Here is a 21,456-nt window from a genome sequence, read left to right on the forward strand (position 1 = left end):
GGACGAGGTTTCATGGCACATATCTGAGCCAACAGGAGGGGGGCAGCCTCGCACCCTGCTAGGCCTGGGCTGGGGCTGGGGCATCACATCTCCCACCCCAGAGTCACTCAGAGAGGCCCACACCTCTGAGGTCCTTTGCCCACTCCTGACCTCTGCAGCCATGCTCCAACACATTTGCCTCACACTTCTGTGGGGAAAAACCCCTTGGCAAAACCCCAATGCTTTAGGAGCCTTTCCTGTTGTAATGTGAGAGATCTTGCCCGCAGAACATGTGAATGTGCTAAAGCCCTCTCTATAGAGTACTTGTATCAATCAAACTGGTTTCAGAGAGAAACTATCGAGCTTTATTCTTACCTGTACAGAAAACACTTACAGGGCTCAAATCAGAAAGTATATTTTTTATATAATTTAGAACTATGTTTGAAGAATTCTTTGGATGGTATCATTCTCTCAAGGGCATTCTCTAAATTGATTTAGCAGTTATACATTAGGTATAATATTCTCTATGAACTAGGTGATTTCCACAAAGTCTAAAGACTTTCAGTACTACATTAAAAAAAATCAAAACTCAATCTTAAAGATAATTGAATTAATTTTTCTGTCCAACTCCCATTACAGAAAGACTATATACCCTAATGCAAGACTGTTTACAATTACAGAGCTCTGCTGAAAACTGTTTATCACTTTACCACTGTATGTTCCTGCAGTCTACCTCTGCTCCTAGTTCTGTTTTGAACTCTGCTAAATCTGGCTCGGATCTGCATGGTGGCAAGGTCTGTAATCTGGTTTATGTGATGTGTGGAAAAGCAATTATTTAATTTTTAATGCAACATCTTTAGCTTAATTAAATATGGCTTTATTAATGTACCTTTTCCTTTTCATTATTTGACATACTTACACTGTATCCCTTTCTCTTTTGTGCTCTGCATGCAGGATCAGCCTGCACTGAGAAGCTCAATTGAAGCCATTTCCTGAGGCTGGAGTCACACACATTCTTCACATGGGCTCATGTTCACATGCATCTTAATGCCACTGCTCACTCAGAGGATAGAGCTCAGCAGCCTTTTGACCTTGGGATGTTCGTTGCAGGGCAAAACACATATATAAGTGCTCCTGGTCTTTTCCACAGCTCATGTTATGAAAGCTTTTCCAGTCCTCTAGACTTTCCTTGTCTCTGAAGTTGTCCCTGAGTTTTTACCATTTCTGTCACATCTGTGGGATGGAGTGATGAGAACTGAACGCAGCCTTCCAGGTGAGAGCATGTGCTTGATTTATATAATTGCACTGTGGCCTCTTGTATGTTATTCTTCAGTCTGTACATGATGGACCTTTGCACCCTGGTAGCATTGCTGACTGTTGCTGTTGCTGAGATAAGGTCTTCATTTGTTTGTCCATAGCGATGACTCCCAGGTGACTTATATGCTTTGGAAAATTATACTCTGGGTCTATTTTCTGAATATCTGCACTTAATTACTGATATCTCCACACAGCACTATTTGTGAGCACAATGAATGAGCTCTGTTGGGTACTGAAATAAGTATACTCATTGCAGATGTGCCCTGTAGACATGGCCTTAGCATCTGAAAAATAATGTATGCATAGGACAGACCATTGCTCCCCTTACATTTCAGATAGCACCACTGAGCTTCACCTGCCACACTGATGCCCCGTGTTCATCTTTCTTGTCTCAGCATGGAAATTTCCTCTAAATCTTTTCAGTGCTTGATTAACATTGACATGAGGGTTGTTGCAAGAGCTCTAACTCAACTTCCCAACTTCTTTTTTGATTTTAACAAATAGCTTAGGGAATGCTAATTCTAGAGTGGGACTTGGTCAATCTTTTTTATTATGCAATGAAATAAAGCACCATCCTAAAGAAAATGTCAGTAGTTTGAAAGCTTTTGTCTAGAAAAAAAAATTCAATTTCATGCAGAACAGAAGTTTTGATATGTTTAATTTCAGCAGTTTGACTTTTGTAGTAAATTGTAAATAGAAGTAAAATAGTAACATTAAATGTTCATGTCACGAAAGGAAATTCTAGTTATAATGAAACACTGCAACATAATTAAATCTGTAAAGTTCATATGATTCATTTTGACCTTTTCCATAGCAAATTTCATTTAAATCAACACCTTCCTGTGAGACAATGCATTTAAAATAAATTTCCCTCTTTTTTTAAAGCAGAAACCTGTTCTATTAAAAACACAATCAAAAGTTCCCACTGTTAAACTTTGCCATTTCAGTAATTTACAGCTTCTTCTCCTTTTATGTCCCTTAGTGAGTTTCCAAAGCAGGAGAGTTTTTCCTCTGTGTACTTGGCCACTGTGTTTCTTTTGTAGCTTTACTTGGTGGACTATACTAAAAGCTATCAGAAGTCCAAATAAATTTTATCCCCTATTCTTTTATTAGTACATTCTAGGAGATTAAGGAGGCACCATTTTTGTTTGAAGAAACTGTGCTAATTAGACTACATTGTGATCTTTAATGCTTTTCTATTGTTTTAATTATAATTCCAGCAGTCCAAAAACTGGCATGCCAGATTTTCCAGGTTATTCACTTTTGAAGGTAAATACAGCATTTTCCATGCATAAATTTTCAGATAAATTTTCCAGTTCCAGTGTGGTTTTGTTTGCTTCAGCTCAGCCATTTCACGTTTAAGCCTTCTGGCGCTGCTGGGTGCCTTCCATTGAACCAGGTGACTTACTCCTTTCCAATTTATCACTTTGCTTCAGCATCAAGTTTTCTGGGACACCTCTACCTCTGACAGCACCTCATTCTTAAAATCAAATACATTTTCTGAGCAAGAGAACCATGATTTTTAAAAAAATATTATTTTCGTGGAAGCTGGAATAAGGAAAATTTGGTAGATGAATTTTGCCTATCCAGACTTCAGATACCACCAGCTTTCATACATATGAAGATTGAGCTCTGCTGTCACCTTGTCCAGTACTGTTTTTCAACAGGGTAGGAACACTCGTAGCAAATCAGTAGCCTGAGCATTGCTGGGCTTTTATAGATACTATGGAAAAGGGGAGGTAAATAAGATATGAGGATAATAATGAGAGTGCCTTGCAGAAGTTTACAGGGACCTTCCTCAAAGTGTCATGGGAAACCTGGGAGTAAAAAAAATATATTAACCAGCAAATAGGACGAATAGCACAGAATTCCTGTAAGTTAAGATGGGAAGTCATCTAGTAACTTCCAATCGCTTCCATCACATCCAGTCACTTCCAAAACTAGTGTAGTAACCTGACAGTACATCTTACTTTGCACCTTTGTAAGTGTCCAGGCAATCGGACAGGGATCACACGGGGAGGTGACAGAAGCAGTTGCATGTACACTTCAGATGTCATATTTTTTACTACTTTCATGATTTTACAACTTTAAAAATATGTACACTCTTACCTATTTGTTAACGTTTCTTTGAGAGCAGAACTGAGCTTTATGGGAAGAAGTGTCCTTTGATGAGAAGCAGAGGCCCATCAGGTTGGTTCAGGGAGGGAGCTGCCAGCAGATAGGAACACCTGGATGAAGGCAACACCTGGATTAAAAGGTGGCATCACCTCTCTCCCCACTATAACCCAGGAACAAATTCAGCAGTGGGCACCGGGTGTAAAGATACTACGGACCACTTGTATCTGTGCTGATATGACATGGAGTCAGAGGGGATCCATCAACCATGGCTGGTTTGGAGCAGCAGTGTGCTTGAGAGATGAGTCCCACCCAAGCTGTCCCCAGTTCAAAGTAAAACATCTGAAATGCCTATCCTGCAGTTTTGGGGCACCAACTGCTTTGATCTATTGATTTTCTTGACTTCTTGTTATGTAGACAGGAAAAAAAAGTGGCTTGAATAAACCTTATCTCAAGGACTGATCCAGGTTTGTAATCCCACAGTGCCTATAGCCTAGAAAACAAGGAAGCCTCACATAAAATTCAGGACTCCCTATGCACCCAGCCTCCTTCACTTCTGAATAACCAAGTGTTCAAAATAAATAAGCGGCATGGCTTCAAGTCCCAGGTTTTGCAGGGCTGCATGAGACAACCATCTCTCTCTTCAGAAGCAACTGAGTTAAAAAGAATTTGCAGTACTGTGTTCAGTTTTGGGCCCCTCACTACAAGAAGGACATCAAGGTGCTGGAGCATGTCCAGAGAAGGGCAACGAAGTTGGTGAAGGGTCTAGAGAATAAGTCTTATGAGGAGCGGCTGAGGGAGCTGGGGTTGTTTAGTCTGGAGAAGAGGAGGCTGAGGGGAGACCTTCTCGCTCTCTACAACTACCTGAAAGGAGGTGGTAGTGAGGCGGGGGTCGGTCTCTTCTCCCTAGTAACAAGCAATAGGACGAGAGGAAATGGCCTCAAGCTGCAGCAGGGGAAGTTTAGGTTGGATATTAGGGAAAACTTCTTCACCAAAAGGGTTGTCAGGCATCGGAACAGGCTGCCCAGGGAGGTGGTGGAGTCTCAATCCCTGGAGGTATTTAAAAGAAGGGTAGACGCGGTGCTTGAGGATATGGTTTATTGGTGACCTTGGCAGTGATAGGTTGGTGGTTGGACTCGATGATCTTAAGGGTCTTTTCCAACCTTAACAATTCTGTGATTCTATGATTTGCAGCAAAACATGTCAGATAAAGCTGTGATCCAATGAGACTTTAAATCTGAAAGCAGATATCTCAGAGTATGTAGGTAAGCAGAAAAAAGCACTGCTTTGAAATGTCTAATATCCATATTGCTGCAACCCTCACAAGTGCTTCAGAGATAAGATGAACCACCAGTTAAGATCTCAATGTTAGGTGGAAACCAATTACACAGCTTTTACAGTAAATAAGACAGTACACAACAGGGGCAGGAACAGACCTGTGTTAATTGCCACCCCATCCAGGTGCATATGAGAAGCACTGGAATTGTTTTGGCAATTTCCTACCAATGAAGTCTGCCATTGGCTGATGAGGAGCAGAGATTGGAGAGCAGTCCTGTCCTCCACAGGAGCAGAGAAATGGCATCCACTGTCACTCTGACTTATTGCTCCTTTGCCTTCTTCAAAAAAGTCTTTTTGCCCTTCTGCTGTGCTCTATCTATGCTGCTCTGTTGAGGGTCACAAATACTGAAAATATTGAATTAAAGGAAAGACGTACCCGGGTCTCATTCATTTTTGTCATAGGTCTTTCAGTATTTCTGGCAAGGAGGTTTTTCTGGGCACTGGCCACATCAGGGCCAATATCGAGGAAGCTGGCAGAGTTTGTGGTCTGCACACTCTTGCCTTCAGGATTTGTTTCTTCCCACCCACCCAATCCACAGACTGAGACGACCCTGAGAGGAGAAGAGCGACGGCAGAATTGCATCCCTAGTATCGTGACAATCACTTCATAAATAAACAATCTAAAACAAGCTTAGCAGGAACAATTCACAATATTAAAGGAATGGATACAAATTGCATATATCTGAAGTTATACCTGCCCATTGTGCAAACCAAATCCTCTGTCTTTTATGCAGCCACTGGTGAAACCATTCCTTTTCAACAGGATCATCACTGGCCTCGATAAGGCATTTGACATGCACATGATGAGGTGTCTGAGCACATGACAAGGTGTTTGACCAGACCAAGCCCCTTGCGCTCAGCATACCACAAGAAAGAAACTGGGAGAAAAATAAAGACATTAAAAGCCAGTTCTCTATTTTTCAAAACACTAATTCAGTGCATCAAGTCTATTTCTCTTCTCTTCACAGGGATTGTTTAGGCTTTACTTCAGTGTAACAAGAATTACTGAAACACTCTTTATCTAGAGAATAACTTGCCCAACTTAAAACCATTCTGTGTGCTGATTACTGTTAGAGAAAACATAAAATGGAAAAAAATAATGAATGCACATTTAAATCAACCCTGGACAGCTTTCAGTTATATAGTTTTATTTATGTGAGAGATCACCAGAACAATTTCCAGTCTGAGCAAGCCCTTCAGATGTGACTCAACAGCTACTCACATAGATTTATATGTTCATACACATTTATCATCAGCTAATATCTGCCATTTCCTTGGTGTGCTAATCCATATACATGAAAAAAATTATTTTTAAAATGCTATTTTATCAGCAAGTTTTGATGTTAGGGTGATCTTTTATTTTTAATTTATTATTTCTCATATTCTTACATGTGTTGTCAGTCATAATTTACAATATAAGGTAAAGGAATAATATCTCAAGTTTGGAAATTTGAGCGTAGGAAGAGAGAAACATTTTTTCTTTTTTTCTTTACTTTCAGCTATGCATTTGCCTAATAAGCCCCAAGACTGCTCTGAGGTGTTTTTGTAGGGCCCACCACAAAGCCTGCTGAAGCTGGCAGAAAGAGTCTAATTCCCTCAGTTTCCATGTAGCTGCGTGCAGGGCTCAGGAGGTACCAGCCAGGGAAGCCGTTGCATCTCCCCTCTGTGCTCCCACCTTTCCTGTGCTTTGCCAATCAATGCAGGTGGGGGGAGGAAAATTGCTCTCTTTTATTGTCCTGGGGAAACACAGAAGACAGCTACAGTCAGCCCCTCTGTACTTCAGGATGAATATGGAAACAGGCATCTTTTCACCACAAATTCCAGACATTTTCCTTTTTAATAAACGGAGAACTACTGCAGTAAGAGGACAGCTCTTTCTTATCTCCCTTCCCCCCTCCCCCGCCTTTCCCTCCTCCCAACAAAGCAAGAGACAAAAGAAAGTCTCCCCCTCTGTCCCTTCATTACCCATTTGCTCCTGTGAATGTCTAATAAACTGATTATTGCAATGTTCTTTGTAAAGATGTGCTGCAACACTCCACCACAAAAGACTGATTTTATTATATGGTAGAAAATATTAATTTTCTTGCTGTATGTGTTTAATGGTGATAATTATTGTGATCTTACATTTCTGTTGTGCCTCTCCTCCCAAGAGACCTCAGCTTGCTTTATAAACCCACACCGACACAGCAACTCTACACAGGGATCACTTCCTCTCCTATTAAAGCATGGTCATCTTTGCAATGAACGCAGCAGTGGTGCAAAGTACTACAACTCAGCCCTCTAGGACAGAAAACACAGCCTGTCTAGTTCAGTCAGAAGCAGCTGGGGGGCAGGAGACGGGGAAGGTAGATGTGGAGAAGACTTCCTCTTTCTGCCAAGAGGACCCAGATTCAGTCACATGAACCAGCTTACTTTGCAAATAAATATGGTGTGACTCACCTCTGGAAGGGGATGTGTGATCTGCCTCTAAAACTTAACAACTTATCTTTGTGCCTCCCACCACATGACACTGAGTTTGTCTGGGGTACATTGCTAGCAATGACAGGAACCACTTTGAGTTTCTAAAAGAGAGGGGAGGGAAGGAAGGAAGCAACAATGATCAAATAAATTTGATTTATTTATTGTCTGCAAGCCAGAGCCTGGGCAGAACTAAGGAAGACTTTAAAGCCCTGGGGGAGGGAGTGAAAAATATTGGTGCCCAAGTTATCTTCTCCTCCATCTTATGCACTGGAGAAAAAAGAGCCACTAGAAATAGGCAAATAATACAAATCAACTCCTGGATACATGGCTGGTGCCGACATGAGGGTTTTGGCTTTTATGACAATGTGACATTCTTCAGCAACCACAGCCTGCTAGGGAGGGACAGACTCCACCTGTCTGGAAGGGGCAAGGGAATCTTTGGCAGCAGGCTGGCCAACTAGGTTGAGGAGGGCTTTAAACTGAGGGTCTTGGGGGTGGGGACCAAAGTGGCAATGCCAATGCCATCACATCCAACAGGGGAACAAGACAGGCCAACCACAGCAGTGGCAAAGGTGCCTTTGCTGCCTCATGAGATGATAACCAGGAGACCAACCACCGCAAGGGTTTACATGGCTATAGTGTGTCCTCGTGCACCCCTCCAGGGAAACCTGTATGCTCAAGCACCTTTCTGAAATGCCTGTACACCAACGCACGCAGCATGGGGAATAAACAGGAGGAACTAGAGGTCTGTGTGCAGTCGCAGGGCCATGATCTGATTGCGGTCACAAAGACATGGTGGGATCGCTCACATGACTGGAATGTGGTCATGGCTGGCTACAGGCTTTCCAGGAAAGTCATGCCAGCAAGGCAAGGTGGGAGAGTTGCTCTTGATGTGAGGGAGTGTCATGGTTCAGCCTCAGTTGGCAACTAAACACCACGCAGCCACTCACTCACGCCCCCAAACCCCGTAGGAAGGGGGGGAGAGATTCAGAAGAGCAAAAGCACAAAAAAACTTGTGAGTTGAGATAAGAACAGTCTAACAACTAAAATAAAATAATAATTATAATAATGATTATTATATTAACAAGAATGATAATATAATAAAAAGGAAAAGGGAAAAAGGGAAAAAAACAGAAAAACAAATGCTACAACTGCTCACCACCCACCGACCGACAGTGCCGGTCCCAGAGCCACGACTGCTGCTTCCCTCCCCCGGCCAGCTCCTCCCAGGTAACATACTGGGCATAACGTTACATGATAGGGAATATCCCTTTGGCCAGTTTGAATCCGCTCTCTTAGCTGTGCCCCCTCTCCTCCTGGCTTCTTGTGCACCCGGTAGAGCATGGGAAGGTGGAAAAGTCCTTGACTAGTACAAGCACTACCCAGCAACAACCAAAACATCTGTGTGTTATCAACATTGTTGTCATACTAAGTCCAAAGCACAGCACTATGCCAGCTAGAGTGAAGAATATTAACTCTATCCCAGATAAAACCATGACAGTATCCACCCCTTATTCCATATCATTTACATCATGCTCAGGTCCCATACTATCCAATAAAATTTCAGTAACCCATACCCGCCTTCTCATCCTTTAACAGAATATACAGACTTCATTTATCATTCCCCTAGTCTATGGACCACCTCTGTAAAATGTCTGTGAAATGTCCATTGAGTTCATTTAGTCCATGACTTTGGGTTCCATCTACTGTATGATTCTTTCAGAGAGGTGGGGTGTGTGGTGTTGGATTGTTGCACGCTGAAGTCAGTCCTCATTCCATCACCACTGCACTGTTAATCCTTGTTTTATCACCACTGCACTTTGCTTGGTTCAATGAAAGTTTTTTTCATTATTTTGAGGTTCCCACCATGATACCATTGATATGGCATATAGCAATCATAGTAGTGATGACAAAAAACGTTATATAGCAATTAACAACGTACCATTCAGTTCATTGGCTGATTTCACCCAAAATCAAATCCCCTTGAGGTACACACTGGAATCCTCCATCCTCCCGCATCACCCACCAAGTGCACCCAGGTCCTCGAGCAAAAGCAATCCCACGAATGGGCTTGCCTCTGCCTGAGGCAGGAAGAACCCAGACTGTTTTCCACAGCATATTTTTCACGTGCACTACAGGGACTCTATCCCCTTCCACAGTACGTAGAAGGTTCTGATTGGGCAGGGCCATCTCGATTGACAGATCCCCTTGTGTTGACTAATCAGATGGCTTTTGCTAAATGCGTATCCCAGTGTTCATATGTTCCAACCCCCATTGCTCTCAGTGTAGTCTTTAATAGTCCATTATATCATTCGATTATCCCAGAGGCTGGTGCATAATAAGGGATGTGATACACCGGATCAGTGCTGTTCTCTTTGGCCCAGGTGTCTATGAGGATATTTCGGAAATGAGTCCCATTGTGTCACTCAGTACTTTCTGGGGTGCCATGTCGCCACAGGACTTGTTTTCTGAGACCCAGGATAGTGTTCCAGGGGGTGGCATGGGGCACGGGATATGTTTCCAGCCAGCCAGTGATGGCTTCCACCACTGTAAGCACATGGTGCTTGCCTTGGTGAGTTTGTGGCAGTGTAATATAGTCAATTTGCCAGGCCTCCCCATATTTGTATTTCAGCCATCGACCCCCATACCACAGAGGCTTTACCCGCTCCACTTGCTTGATTGCAGCGCATGTTTCACATTCATGGATAATCTGTGCAATAGCATCCATGGTCAAGTCCACCCCTCGATCACGAGCCCACCTGTATGTTGCATCTCTCCCTTGATGGCCTGAGGTACCAAGGGCCCACCAAGCTAGAAATAGTTCACCCTTATGTTGCCAGTCCAGATCCACCTCAGCCACTTCAATCTTGGCAGCCTGATCCACCTGCTGGTTGTTCCAATGTTCTTCAGTGGCCCGACTCTTGGGGACATGAGCATCCACATGCCGTACCTTTACAACCAGGTTCTCTACCCGGGCAGCAATATCTTGCCACAATGTGGCAGCCCAGATGGATTTGCCTCTGCACTGCCAGTTGCTCTGCTTCCATTGCTGTAACCAGCCCCACAAGGCATTTGCCACCATCCAGGAGTCAGTATAGAGATAGAGCGCTGGCTACTTTTCCCATTAAGGAATGTCTAAGGCCAGCTGGATGGCCACTACCTCTGCAAACTTGCTCGATACACCTTCTGCTTCAGCAGTTTGTGTGACTTACTGTATAGGACTCCATACAGCATCCTTCTATCTCCTCCACCACCTGCATCAAAAAGTTGTCCTTGATGCTCTGCAGGAACCTTCTGGATTGTGTGTGCCTTGCCATGTTGCTTTTCCAACAAATATCAGGGTCGTTGAATTTCCCCACGAGAACCAGGGCCTGTGATTGTGAGGCTACTTCCAGCTGTCTGTAGAAGGCTTCATCAACTACCTCTTCCTGATCAGGTGGCCTGTAGGAAATGCCCATAACAGTGTTGCCCATATTTGCCTGCCCCTTAATTTTTATGCACAAGCTCTCAACTTGTTCTCCTTCCACTCCAAGGCAGAGCTCGACGCATTCCAGTTGCTCCCTGTCATGGTTAATAAGTAATTAAAGAATATCATCCAGAGATCTGCCCCAAGGATCGATAGCTATGCGTGGCAGGGTATGTGGGATAGTATGGGCAAATGCCTAGGATGGTGCGCACCTCCAGTGTTGTGGAACTTCACCCCTGAACAAGTGCAGAATCCTGAAAAATTAGTAGAATATATGGAGGAAGTATGTTGTCACCCTGGCAATCCCAGAGAAATACAAATCACTGCAATGTGCTGGGGCCTGGCCCATGCCTATCGAGCCCTGTTTAACACTCTTCAGTAACCCCAAGGGAAAGAGAAGGCCTTTGGATCTAAAAAGACAAAGACAAGGAAAGCAACAAGCACTGCAGCCACTCAAACCCCCACGATAGACACTGCAGCTACTCCAACCCCAGTGACAAGCATTGCAGCTGAATCAGAGGACCAACCCGTGCCAGTATCAGTCGCCCCTATGCACAAGAATAAATCTTGGAAGAGAAAGTCAACTCGTTTAGAAAGAGATGATGAAGAAGCAGGGCCATCACAAGAAGAGGAGGAGGAAGAGGAAGAACTCATACAAGAAACAGAAACTACCTGATCCCTATCCTTGAGTGAGTTGCGGGATATGCGGAAAGATTTCGGCCATCGTTCAGATGAGCACATTTGTCACCTGGCTGCTCCGATGCTGGGATAACAGGGCCAGTAGTCTGGAATTAGAGGGAAAAGAAGCCAAACAGCTGGGATCCCTCTCTAGGGAAGGAGGCATTGACAAAGGAATTGGAAAAGGAACACAAGCACTCAGCCTCTGGAGGCGAGTCCTGTCAGGTGTGAGAGAAAGGTACCCCTTCAAAGAAGATATTGTATTTCGCCTAGGAAAATGGATGACTGGCGATTCACGACATGGACTCCGTATTCATGCACAAGTGAAGCCGTTTATTTACAAAAGATCAGCCTTAATATAGTCTGCTTCAAGACCTAGTATTTTTCCATTGTCTCCGCCTCTGAATATGTTGTATCACATTAGCTCCGTATATGGTATAAACATAGACAAGCCATGGGCTCACCTGTTGAATCTTCTCTGGTGCTATTTGCAGACTGGCCTGCTTTATTTGGTGGGATGCAAACGCTAAGGTCATTTACATATATTCATCAGATTCTGCGGCAATAAGGCTATCATCCATATAGTGATAGATAAGTGCTTCAGCAAATTGTTCACGTACTGGGAATAGGGCTTTCGCTACAAACCATTGACATATCATAGGGCTATTTTTTCATGCCTTGTGGCAACACTACCCAATGATAGCGTTTGTGGGGCTCACTAATATTAATGGAAGGGACTGAAAATGCAAATTTAGGGGCATCGTTAGGATGCAAAGGAGTTGTAAAGAAACAATCTTTTAAATCAATAATAGTAAGATGCCAATTGCGGGGGGATCATGGCAGGTGACAGCATGCCTGGTTGTAGTGCACCCATATCCTCCATTACAGCATTAATTTTCCTTAGGTCATGTAAGAGACGCCATTTACCACTTTTCTTCTGAATGACAAACACAGATGAATTCCATGGACTAGTGGTAGGTACTGTGTGTCCTGCATGTAATTGTTCGTCAACTAATTTGTGTAAATGGCGCAATTTGACAACAGGCAGGGCCCACTGTTCCACCCATACCGGAGTTTGTGTTGCCCATGTCAATTCTAAGGTGGCTTGCGCCGCAGTGGCCCTCAGGATAAATTTGACCAAATTTGCACTCCCCACTGACTCATACAGTCCCGTCCCCATAATGTAATTGGTGTTGCTAATACAAACGGGCGCACCGACGCTACATGTTTGTCGGGCCCTTCGATTAATATCATGTTTTCACTCTGCAAAGGTAAAGCATTCCCGCCAATTCCAGTTAAAGCTTCCCCAAGTTGCACCAGAGGCCAGTCTTTGGGCCACAGTTCTTTAGAGATGACAGTGACATCAGCACCAGTGTCAAGAACACCGGCTAATCGGATAGATTTCTTGTCTTTCGTCGTCAGGGTACAGTGCAGCATGGGGCGCGTGGCACTCACTGTTTGGGCCCACAAAATATGCGGGGCTCCTGTTGATGCAAAGCCTTGACACCCTCGTACTGTGTTAGTGGTTTGTGGGGGGTGGGCATTAAAGTAGACTAACTGGGCTATTCGTGAGCCTTGCACAATATTTCAAGGTGTGTAGGGGAATAGACAGGGATCGGCGACCAGAAGATCACGGGATGTGACGGAAAGATAGACTCCTCCCCATAGGAGTGGCAGGAACAGGAAGTGCAAGAGCTATATAAGCGTGTGACGCAGTTAAATAAACGGACATTTTGTATCCATCATATTGATGTCTGTGCATCACTGTCCCCAGGGTGGGTAGAGCCCTGTGTCCCGGAGATATGCGGCCCAAGATAAGTTCTCCCATAGAAGCGTACAGCAACAAGTGGTGACCCCGACATGATCGGCGGGGCGGCATGGCAAGTTCGCCGGGGGGAAATGATAGCTTGAGGCACGCAGGGGTGGGATGGGGAGCCGCAGGACGGCGGGCACGCCATGGAATCAGTCGTAAAGGTACTGAAGGGATTGGGGAAGGAATATGGTACTTCGATTTCGAAGGCGCCTACCTCAAAGGCCATCCAATGGATGATTACGCAGGGGCTCATATGGAGTCCCGCAGACATATTTAATAAAGATAATTGGGTGAGAATTAAAGAGGAGTTAGCCGAAAGGGCTATGATGGGAAAACCCCAGTACATACAGCTCTGGGGAAAGATACACCGATTGCTATTAAAAGTTCGGGAGGATCAGGAGACGTGGCGGCAGGCGCGGCGGTGCCTGCACGGTGCTACAGGCGACAGTAGCCCGGAAATAGACCCAGGCTGGGCAGTGGGGACGCAGACAGGGGCAAGCATCGCGGGGGATGGGGAAGAAGCGGGGAGTTCGGACGGAGTAGCCTGGCCAGCGACTCAGTCTGAGGCTCCCGAAGAGGCGGATCGGGAAGCGGCGGTGTTCCCTGTTGAGCCAACAGGACCTTTGGAACGCCCCCCTGCATACCCCTGGGACGATTTGGCACAGGCGCGGGTACGTGCGCGCGGGGAGGGTGACGTGGCGGCGGACGCAGCGGGAGTGACGGAGCGGAAGGAGAAAGATGATCAGCGCCGAAAGCAGCGCCGGCAGCGGCACAGCCCTCTGCCCGACCCTCGAGACTGGCTCCCGGGGCAACCCTTGAGATGGGAGTCAGACGAGGAGGAGGATTGGGGTGCCTGGAGGGGAGGACAGGATGGATATAGATCAAGCTCGAGTAGCAGCGAATCAGAAGTTGGGGGAGAAACCGATGTCCACATGTGGGAAGATGGGGCAGATTGCCTGCAGCGCGCAAAAAAGAGGCATAAGGCAGCAGGGACTCGGAGGACCAATCAGAAGGAGGGAGGAGAGGGACCGCCAAAATGGGAGGTCCGGAGCGCTGCAGCTCCGGAGGGGTCCGCGGAGGAAGTGCTGCGGCAGCTGCAGCAGGCTATGCGCGCACTAGGGGAAGTAACTCGGGGGCAGACAGGACCCTTAAACGAAGGGTGCGCCCCAGCGACAGTCAGTCGAGTTACCTAACTGGCGGCTGATAGCCAGAGATTGTAGCCTCGATGGAGTAAGGATAGAGATGCCCGGGATCTTCCCTGTCCGACTAGCTCCAGGAGGAGGGGTGGAGTGGACGCCTATAGATGCCAAGCTAGTGCGGAGTTTATGGCGAGAAATTAGGGAAAAGGGGCTAAAAGACGAAGGGGTAGGATTGCTGCTAGATGCTGCGCATGCAGCGCCGTTGACCCCCTCTGATGCTAGGCAGTTGGCGAAAGCAATATTGGCTCCCACAATGTACATACTTTCGAAGGAGGCAATGCACAGTGCCTGCCATGCCCTCGTACAGCAAGCGGCGGCAGTTCCGGGCCACCCGCTGAGAGGGACCACCCTTGACCGGCTCACTGGCAGAAGTCAAGGACTGGAAACCCCGCAGTTGCAAGCAGCAGAATTAAGGGGCAGGGAGCTGCAAGCGGTAACGGAGAGTTCCCGCAGAGCGTATAGCGAAGTGGGCAGGTATGAAAAAAAAGCAGAACCTTGGCAAAAGATACAGCAAGGACTAGCAGAGCCATTTACAACGTTTTGCGACAGGTTGCAGAAGGCTATTATAGAATCAGAATTGCCACCAGCAGCCAAGGAGGCAGTCCTTATGGATTGCCTCCCAAGTCAAGCAAATCCGCAAACACAAGATGTCCTCCGCACCCTGGCGGTGGGGGCATCATTGGGTCAAACCATCAGGCATGTCTTGCACCAGGAGGCGTTGAATCAGCATGGCGGTGTGGGAGCGCACATCTGCCAGAACCCTGACTGTGGAAGCGAAGAAAAGGTGCTGGTGCAAGCGGCCGGGGTGGGGCCGAGATGTCACTTGTGTGGACGGCAAGGGCACTTTAAAGCTGGGTGCCCACTAGCGGAAAGGGGAGGACGTAGTGGAGGAGGAGCGCGCCCAGTAGGGAGGTGCTGGGCGTGTGGGAAGCCAGGACACCTGGCAAGAGATTGTCCAACCACAAAGCCGGGAAACGGCCAAAGGAGGGCGAAGCGAGGGGGATTTGCGCCTCCTGTGAGTCAAATGGCCCCCATCATGGTGCCAGTGCCAGGAGCTTGGCCCACCGTAGCGGGCCAAGGGGGAGTGAACCTTCAGGCAGGGGAGCAGAACCAGCAAGATTTGCAGGTTACAGCCCCCGCGTGGCCTTGGTCATAGGCTGTGACGAGAGACCCATGGCGGCGGTGATGATTACCCCGCAAGAGCCGAGTTGCCTGGCATGGATATGCCTGGGAATATTAGTGGATACCGGGGCAGATGTCACAGTGATGCCACTCAAATGGTGGCCACCAACTTGGCCCCTTGCCATGGGAAAACGTATAATAGGGGTGGGAGGAGAACAACAAACAAGGACTAGTACTTGCCCTGTGAAACTCGAAGTCATGGACGAGGAGGCAGGGAAGCTCCTCACGGCCGTAGTGACCATACTAGTAGCAGATGGGGTAGCAAGCCCCTTGTTGGGGCGGGACGCCCTTGCCCAGATGGGGATCGGGTTGAAAAATTTAGCATAAGGGCCACTGCCTCAGAGGGGCTTCGTCAGCACAAGTTAGTGTGGAAAACCGAACAGCCCGTCTGGGTGGAGCAGTGGCCCCTGACAACAGAGAAAACAGAGGCTGTAAGAGCTATAGTAAAACGAGAGCACGAAGCAGGGCACCTAGAGCCCTCGATGAGCCCGTGGAACACCCCTATATTTGCTGTAAAAAAGAAAGATAAAAACCAATGGAGGATGCTGCATGACCTTAGAGCAGTAAATCAGCAAATGGAGGACATGGGGCCTCTCCAACCCGGCCTACCAGATCTGAGTGCTGTCCCGAAAGGATGGCGAGTCATTGTTTTAGATATCAAAGACTGCTTCTTCAGCATTCCGCTACATCCAGATGATAGAAAGAGATTTGCCTTTACTCTGCCCGCGGTGAACCGCGCAGAACCAGGTAGTAGATGGCAGTGGGCAGTACTTCCGCAGGGGATGAAAAATTCTCCAGCGATCTGCCAGAGGTATGTGGCTTCTGCATTGCAGCAAGTAAGGCAGCAGTATCAGGAGAGAATCTACATGATCCACTACATGGATGACGTCCTCATAGCTGCGCCCACCGAGGTGTTATGTGAACAAGTCTTTTCAGACACCCAAAAGGGCCTTGCGGGACAGGGCCTCCAGGTAGCTGAGGCAAAGGTACAGCGAGGACCAGTGTGTGGATTTCTGGGTGCTAGAATAGAAGGGGATTGCATACAAGCTCAGCCTATTAAACTTACACCTAAGGTTAAAAATTTACACGATGTACAGAAGCTGGCAGGAGCACTGCAGTGGTTGCGGATGTTCGTGCGTGTCACTGGTGAGGAGATGCAACCTTTCTATGCGTTGCTGAAAGGGACCGACCCATGGGAGCCCAGGAGTTTAGACCCTGAGGCAGTCAAGCAGTTGCAGATGATAGAACGTCGAATGCAAAAGGAAGGAGTATGGCGGTGGGACCCTCAGGAGGAATTAATTGCAGGTTGGATTCTGACCGCCGGTGGAGGATTAGGATTGCTATATCAAATACGGGCGGGGGAAGAAAAACCACTGCGATGGGTATATCAGAAGGTTCCCAAGGATGCATTCTCCACAAAAGTCAAGGTAGCCGGGGGAATGATTTGGCGTCTGCGAAGGGAAAGCAAGGGAATCTTTGGGAAGGAGCCAGATAAGCTGACAGTGCCGTGCAATGGGGAGAAATGGCGGAAGGTGGTAGAGAGTGAAGAGGATATACAATTGGCAGTATACTCGTACCCAGGGAAAATCGTCACAGGCACGATACAGAGGTGGGCCGAGACAGCCTAAGTGGTGGATTTAAGTGTGGATAGTAGAGTTTTGGATACCCCTCACCCAGGACCAACATATTTCACAGACACTTCCTTGAAGACGAACAGAGCGGCGGTAGTGTGGAAAGAAGAGAATAGTTGGATGCACCAGACGTATGAGGAGCAGGGTAAAAGTGTGCAGTGGCTAGAAGCAAAAGCGCTAGAGATGGCCCTGCAAAAGGATATAGATCGGCATATAAATGTGTGCACAGACTCCTTATATGTGTATAAATTAGTCACGTCCATGAAACGAGAGGGTGTACCACACACGGAAATTGCCTTGATGCTAGAGGTTGCTTTATCGCAGCGAGGAGCAACTGTGACAGTAATTCACATTCGCAGTCATCAGACGGGGCCTGGACCACTGATTGAGGGGAATCGCATGGCTGATGAGGCAGCCGCGGGAGTCTGGACATTGACGGAGGCAAAGAAACTGCATGAACAACTGCACCTGGGTGCTAAAGCCTTGGCAAAGGAGTGTGGCATCTCAATAAGAGCAGCAAGAGAAGTGGTAGCCACCTGTCCTTACTGTCAACACTCGCCATTGTGGGAGGCAGGAGTCAACCCTCGAGGACTGGAAGCAAATGCTATCTGGCAGACTGACTTTACTGAATGTCCACAGTTGGCCCCCGGACGGCACCTGGCAATTACAATTGATACATATAGTGGAGTCATCATGGCTACTCAACATCGGAAGCAGACCGCAACACACTTGACCGCGCATTGGACCACGGTAATGGCGTGGCTTGGAAAGCCCACCGAGATAAAAACAGACAATGGACCGTGCTTTCGGGCTCGAAGTACCGAAGAATGGTGTAAAGCTTGGAATATTGTATTAAAACACGGCATTGCTTACAATAGCACGGGGCAGGCAATAGTTGAACGTGCTCATCGCACCTTGAAAGCAAAAATAATACAGCTTGGGGAGGGGGAGGGGTATAAGGGAGCTATACCCGTAGCAGCTCAGCAAACTATTTTAATGCGTGCACTATATTCGCTTAATCATTTTATACGCGGGCAGGAGCAAGTTACAGCAGTGGAGAAGCACTTTGGCAAAGCTCAAGCAGGCGAGTGCTATCCGCAGGTACGAGTAAGGTTCCCAGGCAGTGAGCAATGGGAGAGAGGATGGAAACTGAGATGCCTGGGGAGGGGCTACGCCGCGGTTGAGAATGAAGGGCGCAGAGAATGGGTGCCTGCAAAGTGTGTGAAAGCAGAACTGTGCAAGGATGTATAATGAATAATCCCTCTCTGAGTTGTCTCTTTGCAGGGTCTGCTGACATGGATCCTCATGCTAGCCGTGCCATTGGGAAAAGAAATGAGCTCCTTGACAAGATCGCAAGCAATATTGCAACGAGAGCGACACTGGGAAAGGGCGGCAAAAGAGAGATATGAATTGGGATTGGATAGTAATAATTGGGGGGATCTTGTTGTGTGTAGTAACCATGGTTACTTGTGGGCTGCCATTGTTATGCTGTGTTCTAAGACAAATCAGAGAGCGCCTGCAAGAGTTACATGAACATAGACGTGACCGCAATATGTATCCGCTTATGCAAGTAGCTTTGTAGAACTTTTAGCAGCATGGGGAGGGGGAGATGTAGGGGAATAGACAGGGATTGGCGACCGGAAGATCACGAGCTGTGACGGAAAGATAGACTCCTCCCCATAGGAGTGGCAGGAACAGGAAGTGCAAGAGCTATATAAGCGTGTGACGCAGTTAAATAAACGGACATTTTGTATCCATCATATTGATGTCTGTGCATCACTGTCCCCAGGGTGGGTAGAGCCCTGTGTCCCGGAGATATGCGGCCCAAGATAAGTTCTCCCATAGAAGCGTACAGCAACAAAGGTGGAGTGGGAGAGTCTAGGCCATAATTTTGATTTCACCAGAGTAATCTGAATCAATAACGCCGGGTAAAACAAATAGCCCTTGCAGGGTTGTAGACAATCATGGGACACCAGGGTAAAAGATTTCATGATTGACCCCAACGCATTCCTTGAATATGGGGATCCCAGTCCATATTCTATCACTCCTTGTCGCATTTCCTTAATAATGGAAAAGTTAAGTCCTTCCCATCTCGGTTGTTGATTGGGAACATAGATTACAGGGGCTATGATCTTTGTGGCCAGCTCATGATTCCCAGCGGCTAATGCCTCTTTACGGATCGCTTGCCCTTGATCATGTGGGTCTTAGGGGTACAAATCAGGTTCTTTCTCTGGGTCAATGGGTCCAGGATCGAACGGGTAATCAGGGTCATCATCGCTGTTCGAGGACCCTAGGTAAACTTGAGTCTTACATCGGGTGCCTTTCGTTTTTCCTGGGACCTCGGATTTAGCTGGCATTGGGGGGACAGTGGATAGAGCGGCGGACTCACACTCTCCGGCATCTCGGTAACTAGCTTCCTGCTTGCGCATAAGCTCTAATATTTGTCTCCAGGGAGTTAAGAGCTCTGCCGCATTTTTATCCGACCTTGTTGCTCTATCCCACAATTTAACTCCTGCTTCGTCCCAAGTTTCAGAGTTAAAAATGTTAACGGCATTGGCCCCCTCAGTTTATTGATACCCACTTCAAAATTCTCTTTAATGACTACGGGTCAATATCAACTTTGTGCTTTCATAGGAGTCCCTCCATTAGGCTCAGTACTGACTTCTCCTCAGACGATATATTATTCCCCATAGTTCCCCACAGCTCACCTCACTCAATGAGGGATACCAGCTGGCTCCTGCTTCCTTTCAGCAGCACTTCAGTCCTGTGGGGATCGCCACCAGGTCACCTATTAGGTCAATTTGTCGCTCCTCACACAGGGCACCATTTGTGGCGATTCACGAACCGGACTCCGTATCCATGCACAAGCAAAGCCGAAGCCATTATTAACAAAAGAGAAGCCTTAATAGTCTGCCTCCTGAGCTAGTATTTTTCCCTTCTCTCCGCCTCTGAATGTGTTCTATCACACTAGTTCCACATATGGTATAAACATAGATAAGCGCGCTCTCCTGCTTTGCTGCTCCAGCTGTGCCCCTGACCTTCTGTCCAGCATATCAAGGCCTCAGTTCTGTGTTTTTCTGTGGGTTGTTTTTCTATCCCACGGCTTGCATCCAATAAGGGCGATGAGCCCACGGGAGGCCACATTCACTTACTCCACACCATGCCACATAGGCTTTACCCGCTTTGCTTACATGATTGCAGCGCATGTTTCACATTCATGGATAACCTGTGCAATAGCGTCCATGTTCAAGTCCACCCCTCGCTCACGAGCCCATCTGTATGTTGCATCTCCTCCTTGATGGCCTGCGGTGTCATGGGCCCACCGAGCTAGAAATAATTCACCCTTATGTTGCCAGTCCAGATCCACCTCAGCCACTTCAATCTTGGCAGCCTGATCCACTTGCTGGTTGTTTTCATGTTCTTTAGTGGCCTGTCTCTTGGGGGTGTGAGCATCAACATGACGTACTTTCACAGCCAGGTTCTCTACCCAGGCAGCAATATCTTGCCACAATGTGGCAGCCCAGATGGGTTTACCTCTGCACTGCCAGTTGTTCTGCTTCCACTGCTGTAACCAGCCCCACAGGGCATTTGCCACCATCCAGGAGTCAGTATAAAGATAGACCAATGGCCACTTTTCCTGTTCGGCAACGTCTAACGCCAGCTGGGTGGCCTTTACTTCTGCAAACTGGCTTGATTCAACTTCTCCTTCAGCGGTTTCTGTGACATGTTATACAGGACTCCATACAGCAGCCTTCCATCTCTGGTGCTTCCCCACAAGACGACAGGACCCATCAGTGAACAGGGCATATTGCTTCTCATTTTCTGGCAGTTTGTTATAGAGTGGGGCTTCTTCAGCACGTGTCAACTCCTCCTCTGGTGATAATCCAAAATCTTTGCCTTCTAGCCAGTCCATGATCACTTCCAAGATTCCTGGGCGACTGGGGTTTCCTACTCGAATCCGTTGTGTGATCAGTGCAACCCATTTACTCCATGTAGCATCAGTTGCATGGTGTGTAGAGGGGACGTTTCCTTTGAACATCCAGCACTGGCAGTCGGGGTGCCAGGAGCAGCTGTGCCTCAGTACCAACCACTTCTGAAGCAGCTCGAACCCCTTCGTATGCTGCCAATATCTCTTTTTCAGTTGGAGTATAGCGGGCTTCGGACCCTCTGTATCCCCGACTCCAAAACCCTAGGGGTGAACATCGAGTCTCCCCTGGTGCTTTCTGCCAGAGGCTCCAGGTAGGACCATTCTCCCTGGCTGCAGTGTAGAGCACATTC

General features: G+C 47.1%; 2 long non-coding RNA genes across 2 annotated transcripts; one reads left to right on the top strand and one right to left on the bottom strand.

Annotated features, from left to right (window-relative positions):
* Positions 1-624: 624 nt before the first annotated feature.
* On the top strand, positions 625-6,801 carry LOC135310895 (uncharacterized). Its single transcript, XR_010370846.1, has 4 exons — positions 625-773; positions 934-1,252; positions 2,517-2,565; positions 3,434-6,801. It is a non-coding gene; the product is annotated as an uncharacterized LOC135310895 (long non-coding RNA).
* On the bottom strand, positions 1,996-20,217 carry LOC135310896 (uncharacterized). Its single transcript, XR_010370847.1, has 3 exons — positions 19,887-20,217; positions 3,406-3,524; positions 1,996-3,113 (listed from the first exon to the last, which is right to left on the bottom strand). It is a non-coding gene; the product is annotated as an uncharacterized LOC135310896 (long non-coding RNA).
* Positions 20,218-21,456: the final 1,239 nt, after the last annotated feature.

The sequence above is a fragment of the Phalacrocorax carbo genome (assembly GCF_963921805.1).
Source record: "Phalacrocorax carbo chromosome W unlocalized genomic scaffold, bPhaCar2.1 SUPER_W_unloc_6, whole genome shotgun sequence".
NCBI lineage: Eukaryota > Metazoa > Chordata > Aves > Suliformes > Phalacrocoracidae > Phalacrocorax > Phalacrocorax carbo.